Here is a 6,000-nt window from a genome sequence, read left to right on the forward strand (position 1 = left end):
AGTTCTTTATCCAGTTTACATCTTCTCCGTGAGTGAACAGGATAGTGAGTCAGACATGTGGGTCATGTCAACCAACAGCACCAAGGATGGAAGAGCCACAGCTCTGAAGTGAAGTCTGTGCTCTGCTGAGCACATGCAGTGTGCCCGGCATTCCCTGTGGCTGTGTGTGGTGCCCTCCAGTCTGTTTGTTTCTGCAGAGCCAAAAGAACGAGTCCCTGTCAAACTGATTTTATTTATTTTACAAAAGTTATAGGCCACACCATCCTATGCTCTGAGCAGCTTACAATAATTTGCACATTCGTAAATATTTAAATAATTATGAAAACAGAACACTAAACAGGTATTTCAAAAAATAAAAGACAAAAACAGGCACAAAATATCTAAAAACTAAAATCAATAAAAGACAATGACATGAGCTTATATCTAAAATGGCAAACCATAAAAAGCATCCTGTGAACAGATTTTAATTCCATAGTTTTAAACATAGGAACAATTAGTAGAACACTTGTTCGACATGATTTGTTTTTAACTGTTTCCTAAACATCTTTACTACAGGCACGTTTAAACGTATCTGCTGGTAGTTGGTTCCATAGCATAGGCTCTGCAACTGAGAATAATGTCTCTCTTGAATCTTCTAGATGGATAATCTTATATCAGACCTTAAAACTTCTAGTGAGCCAATAAATCTTTAATAGTGTATTAATGCACAAAGGAAGTTAACAATTTAGAGTATTATGAATCATAACCTGTATTTTATATTGTATATGAAATTTTATAGAGAGCCAATGGTAAATAGTTAAGGATGGGAGTGATATGCTCAAATTTAGATGTCCCAGTGAAAGAATTCTTGCCTCCAAGTTCTGAATAATCTGAATTGTCTTAATTGTGTATGCAGGTAGACCTAAAAACAAGGAGTTGTAGTAATCTAGTGAGGGAATTATTAAGTCTTGTATAACTATTCTAAAATCTCTTCAGGAAACAGGTTACATTGAAATAATGTCCTATTAATATTGGGATTTCTTTTCTTATTTGCATTTCTACCTGTCAAATTTTGACTTTAAAATATGCCACTTTGATCGGCAACTCTGATTTTTCCCATGGTAGAGAAAATGTTTTTTGGGTTCCAGTGGTGTGCAGAATGTGATAAGTAAATATCCTTGACGGATAGACACAAGATTTAACTTCATTGTCTTCTAAGCATCAGCTGCAGAGTCACTCCCAGGCTATCTTGCGTAAGGTATGAGCTAGTGAGGAACTCTTCTCATCATGCTCAGGTCATTAGACTTAGCCAGCCATCAAGAGCTGAGGGGTTAGGTCTATCCTAGGCTGAAGGAGCCTTCTTAATCTTAGCATTATCTTCTCAGGTTCCTTTGCCTGGGGCTTCAAAGCCATTCTTTATGGAGGCTTTAGTGATGCTTGAGCAGCAAGCTTTGACATCCAAAGTGTCACCCTCCATACCTCATGTGTTTACTGCTTTGATGTCCACAAAGTCAACATTAGCTCCAGACCAGATGGGTTGAGCTCCTTGATGTCCATGGAGTTGACATCAGGATAATACCATCAGCCTCTGCTTCACTCTTTCATGTGGAGTTCTGCTTGTAGTCAGTCTTCATACTGCCACCCCTTGTGACTTTCAGGCCTCCTTCATCTTTAACAGTACAAGGGGACACCTTCAGAAGTCTCCAGAAACTCTGCAACTTCAACAGTTATCAGTTGAGAAGCAAGAATTCACTAAACTGATAACTGACCCCTGACATCATGGTTCAACACTTGTTTAACCTTCAGCCGGTACCATGGACTCAGGCTACCTCTGGATTCCAGCCTACACCTGGAACCTATGACTTACAGATTCCTTTATTGTCTCCTCATAGCTTAGACACTATATATTAGCATGGCAATTCCCCTCCATCACAATCTGGTACAGAGTCTGAACACTCCTGAGATTCAAAGCAAAAGCAGAGGAATATTTCTTATTTATTCATGTTGGGGTACCTAAATTATCCTAAATTTTCCCAAACATCAGCCATAATAGGGCATCATATTCTAAAAGACCTACAAATGCAGGCCTGGCAGATGCCATGCTCTACACAGCCAGACAGCTAGACAGTAGATGTGAAATACAAAATACAGTCATCCCCTGTTTTTGCTAATTACCCCACCAGTCTGTGGTGGTGGTAGAGGCAGAGCTAAGAGAAAAAGAAACCCAAGTGAAACAATCTAATTCCCTAAGATAGGGACCAGAAGATACTGAATCTTGTAGCAAGGAAATTCTTACGTGCTCATTAGTCGCCAGATTGACAAACTACAGAGTAGCAAATCACCTGGACCGGATGGTATGCATCCTAGGGTACTGAAGGAACTCAAAAATGAAATTTCTGATCTATTAGTTAAAATTTGTAACCTATCATTAAAATCATCCATTGTACCTGAAGACTAGAGGGTGGCCAATGTAACCCCAATATTTAAAAAAGGCTCCAGGGGCGATCTGGGTAAGTATAGACCAGTGAGCCTGACTTCAGTGCCAGGAAAAATAGGGGAAAGTGTTCTAAACATCAAAATCACAGAACATATAGAAAGACATGGTTTAATGGAACAAAGTCAGCATGGCTTTACCCAGGGCAAGTCTTGCCTCACAAATCTGCTTCACTTTTTTGAAGGAGTTAATAAACATGTGGATAAAGGTGAACCGGTAGATGTAGTGTATTTGTATTTTCAGAAGGCGTTTGACAAAGTCCCTCGTGAGAGGCTTTTAGGAAAAGTAAAAAGTCATGGGATAGGAGGCGATGTCCTTTCGTGGATAACAAACTGATTAAAAGACAGGAAACAGAGAGTAGGAATAAATGGTCAATTTTTTCAGTGGAAAAGGGTTAACAGTGGAGTGCCTCAGGGATCTGTACTTGGACCAGTGCTTTTCAATATATATATATAAATGATCTGGAAAAGAATACGACGAGTGAGGTTATCAAATTTGCGGATGATACAAAATTATTCAGAGTAGTTAAATCACAAGCGGATTGTGATACATTACAGGAGGACCTTGCAAGACTGGAAGATTGGGCATCCAAATGGCAGATGAAATTTAATGTGGACAAGTGCAAGGTGTTGCATATAGGGAAAATTAACCCTTGCTGTAGTTACACGATGTTAGGTTCCATGTTAGGAGCTACCACCCAGGAAAAAGATCTAGGCATCATAGTGGATATAATACTTTAAAATCGTCAGCTCAATGTGCTGCAGCAGTCAAAAAAGCAAACAGAATTTTAGGAATTATTAGGAAGGGAATGGTTAATAAAACGGAAAATGTCATAATGCCTCTGTATCGCTCCATGGTGAGACCGCACCTTGAATACTGTGTACAATTCTGGTCGCCGCATCTCAAAAAAGATATAGTTGCGATAGAAAAGGTACAGAGAAGGACAACCAAAATGATAAAGGGAATGGAACAGCTCCCCTATGAGGAAAGGCTGAAGAGGTTAGGGCTGTTCAGCTTGGAGAAGAGACGGCTGAGGGGGGATATGATAGAGGTCTTTAAAATCATGATAGGTCTTGAACGAGTAGATGTGAATCGGTTATTTACACTTTTGAATACCGGTAATAGAAGGACTAGGGGGCATTCCATGAAGTTAGCAAGTAGCACACTTAAGACTAATCGGAGAAAATTCTTTTTCACTCAACGTACAATTAAGCTCTGGAATTTCTTGCTAGAGGATGTGGTTAGTGCAGTTAGTGTAGCTGGGTTCAAAAAACGTTTGGATAAGTTCTTGGAGAAGTCCATTAACAGCTATTAATCAAGTTTACTTAGGGAATAGCCACTGCTATTAATTGTATCAGTAGCATGGGATCTTCTTAGTGTTTGGGTAATTTCCAGGTTCTTGTGGCCTGGTTTGGCCTCTGTTGGAAACAGGATGCTGGGCTTGATGGACCCTTGGTCTGACCCAGCACGGCAATTTCTTATGTTCTTATGTTCTTAATCAACCTCTTATCATTCAGTACCTTCATTCAGTTATAGAGAAGTTGCACATCTTCTCAGGTTCCCTTCCAGAGCCAAAACTGGAAGAGTATAAAACCCTGTCAGCAGATGCCTACAAATGTGGCATGTATCTCATCGGATTAGCATATGATGTATTTGATTCCTCTGTAAAGGGTTCTGCTCTTTATGTTGGTATTCACAGATTAACGTGGTTGAGGGTTTCCAGCCTCAAGGAAGTCTTCTTGCCAAAACGCCATCCACCAGAAAAAAATCTATTTGATCCTAAAGTCAAAGAAATGATAAATGTGATCAAAGAACACTGCTCCACTTTGCAGACCTTAATGGCGTCCAAGTGAGATAACCCATTAACATCTAAAAGGTTCCATGATGCCCCATAGAAAGAGAGCTGCTTCTCCTAAAAAAGGAGCTATTTCCCTCAGAGCTACCTTCCCCCAGGACACCAGGGATCCTTCCCTCAAGGACGACCTCATCCTCAGCAGCAACACAGGGCAAAACCAAGAGCCCGCCTAAAAAGCCAGATCTGGTCTCAGTCTGAGCCACTGCCCTCATTGCCTCCCTTTGCTTGTCCTGATAACTCTGCCAGTGTGTTTGTATTCTTTTAATGCTAACTTCTTTGCTCTTATCCCCTACCTCTTTTTCTCTCCTCCTCTCCCACTTCTTCTCCTCCACCTTTCCTACAATCTCCCTCTCCCTTCCTCCTCCCTTGCACCCCCCCCCCCCCCCCCCCCAGCCACCTCACCTTTCCTCCCCCTCCCTAGCTATGCTCCCAGCTCTCACTCACAGGCATTCAGCCACCTCCACCCCTCATCTCCCTACCACCAAGCACACACAATCTGCCTTAACACCTCAAGGATAAATTGCAAAGCACACCAGAATACTGTTTAAATGCAAACAACAAACTATTATTTGTTGCTCAATCAGAACCAAGGCTGTGATCCATGAAATGTATTCCTAATTCAGGTCCTCCTCTCTATGTAATGTTGTACTGTAAGTACAGGAGTCTGGTTTAAGGCGGTTTGTGAATGGCAGCGTAAGAGAATCTGTTTCTCAACCCGGGTATGCTGGTCTGAAAGTGTAATTGCGTTTCTGTTTCTGAGTCAGCAAGATACACAGGACCTTATCTAGGAAAGGTCTGATGCAGTGTACAGATGGTGAAACTGCCTATAGGGCTTAGGGGTCTATAACCATTAGATCTATTCTAAGAAACAGAAGCACACACCCCCCAGACTCCAAGCTGTGATTGGCTATAGTCATAGATCTAACCGTCCAGTTGGATGCTTCTTCTGAAAAAGGCAGTCTCCTTCCTAGAATATCAGTGTTTTCAGTAACTCTTTCCATGTGCACAAAAAAAAAAACCAACCCAGGAACGTGATTAACCTCTTTTGAGTCCTCTTGACCATAGTTTGGTAGTGAATATGAAACAAAAAAAAAACTGCTTACTATGCATAGGGCAATATGTTTAAAAAGACACATGGCCAGTAATGATATGTGCCCTGTATCAATTTTAAAAAGTCTTTATGCTGCTTTTCTGCCATTCCTCTTTCATGGGCAGCCATGACAGTACAGTTGTCACAAATGACATCACACGCTCCCAAGCCTGTCTGGGGATACTGCAGAGGTGCCACTCACTAGTGACCAGACTCAGCAAAGCCATACAGTCTGAGACCCCTGGCCAAAGATGCTGAGATGGAACGTGATTAAAATCATTGAAAGCCATGGGGCGTTGTGAATGAAGGCTTTAAGAGATCAGTTCGGATCAGATTGAACCGAAAGGGAGAGCGAGTGAGGGATTGAAGGTGCGGCAGTCTAAGAATGAGGCGATCGGATGGGATGCGTGAGAAGAGCATGCAGTGCTGCTGCTCCTTTCGTTCTTCCCCCAAGGAGGCAAAAAGCGGGAGCTGCTTTTCAATTCTAGGTCCAAGAAGGCCAAGGAGAGCAGGCAGTACGTGCCAGCCCGCCCCAGCTGATTCCGGCCTACTCCTTACTGGCGAAGAAGGAAGAGGAGGAGT

This window comes from Rhinatrema bivittatum, chromosome 5 (assembly GCF_901001135.1).
Source record: "Rhinatrema bivittatum chromosome 5, aRhiBiv1.1, whole genome shotgun sequence".
Taxonomy (NCBI): Eukaryota; Metazoa; Chordata; class Amphibia; order Gymnophiona; family Rhinatrematidae; genus Rhinatrema; species Rhinatrema bivittatum.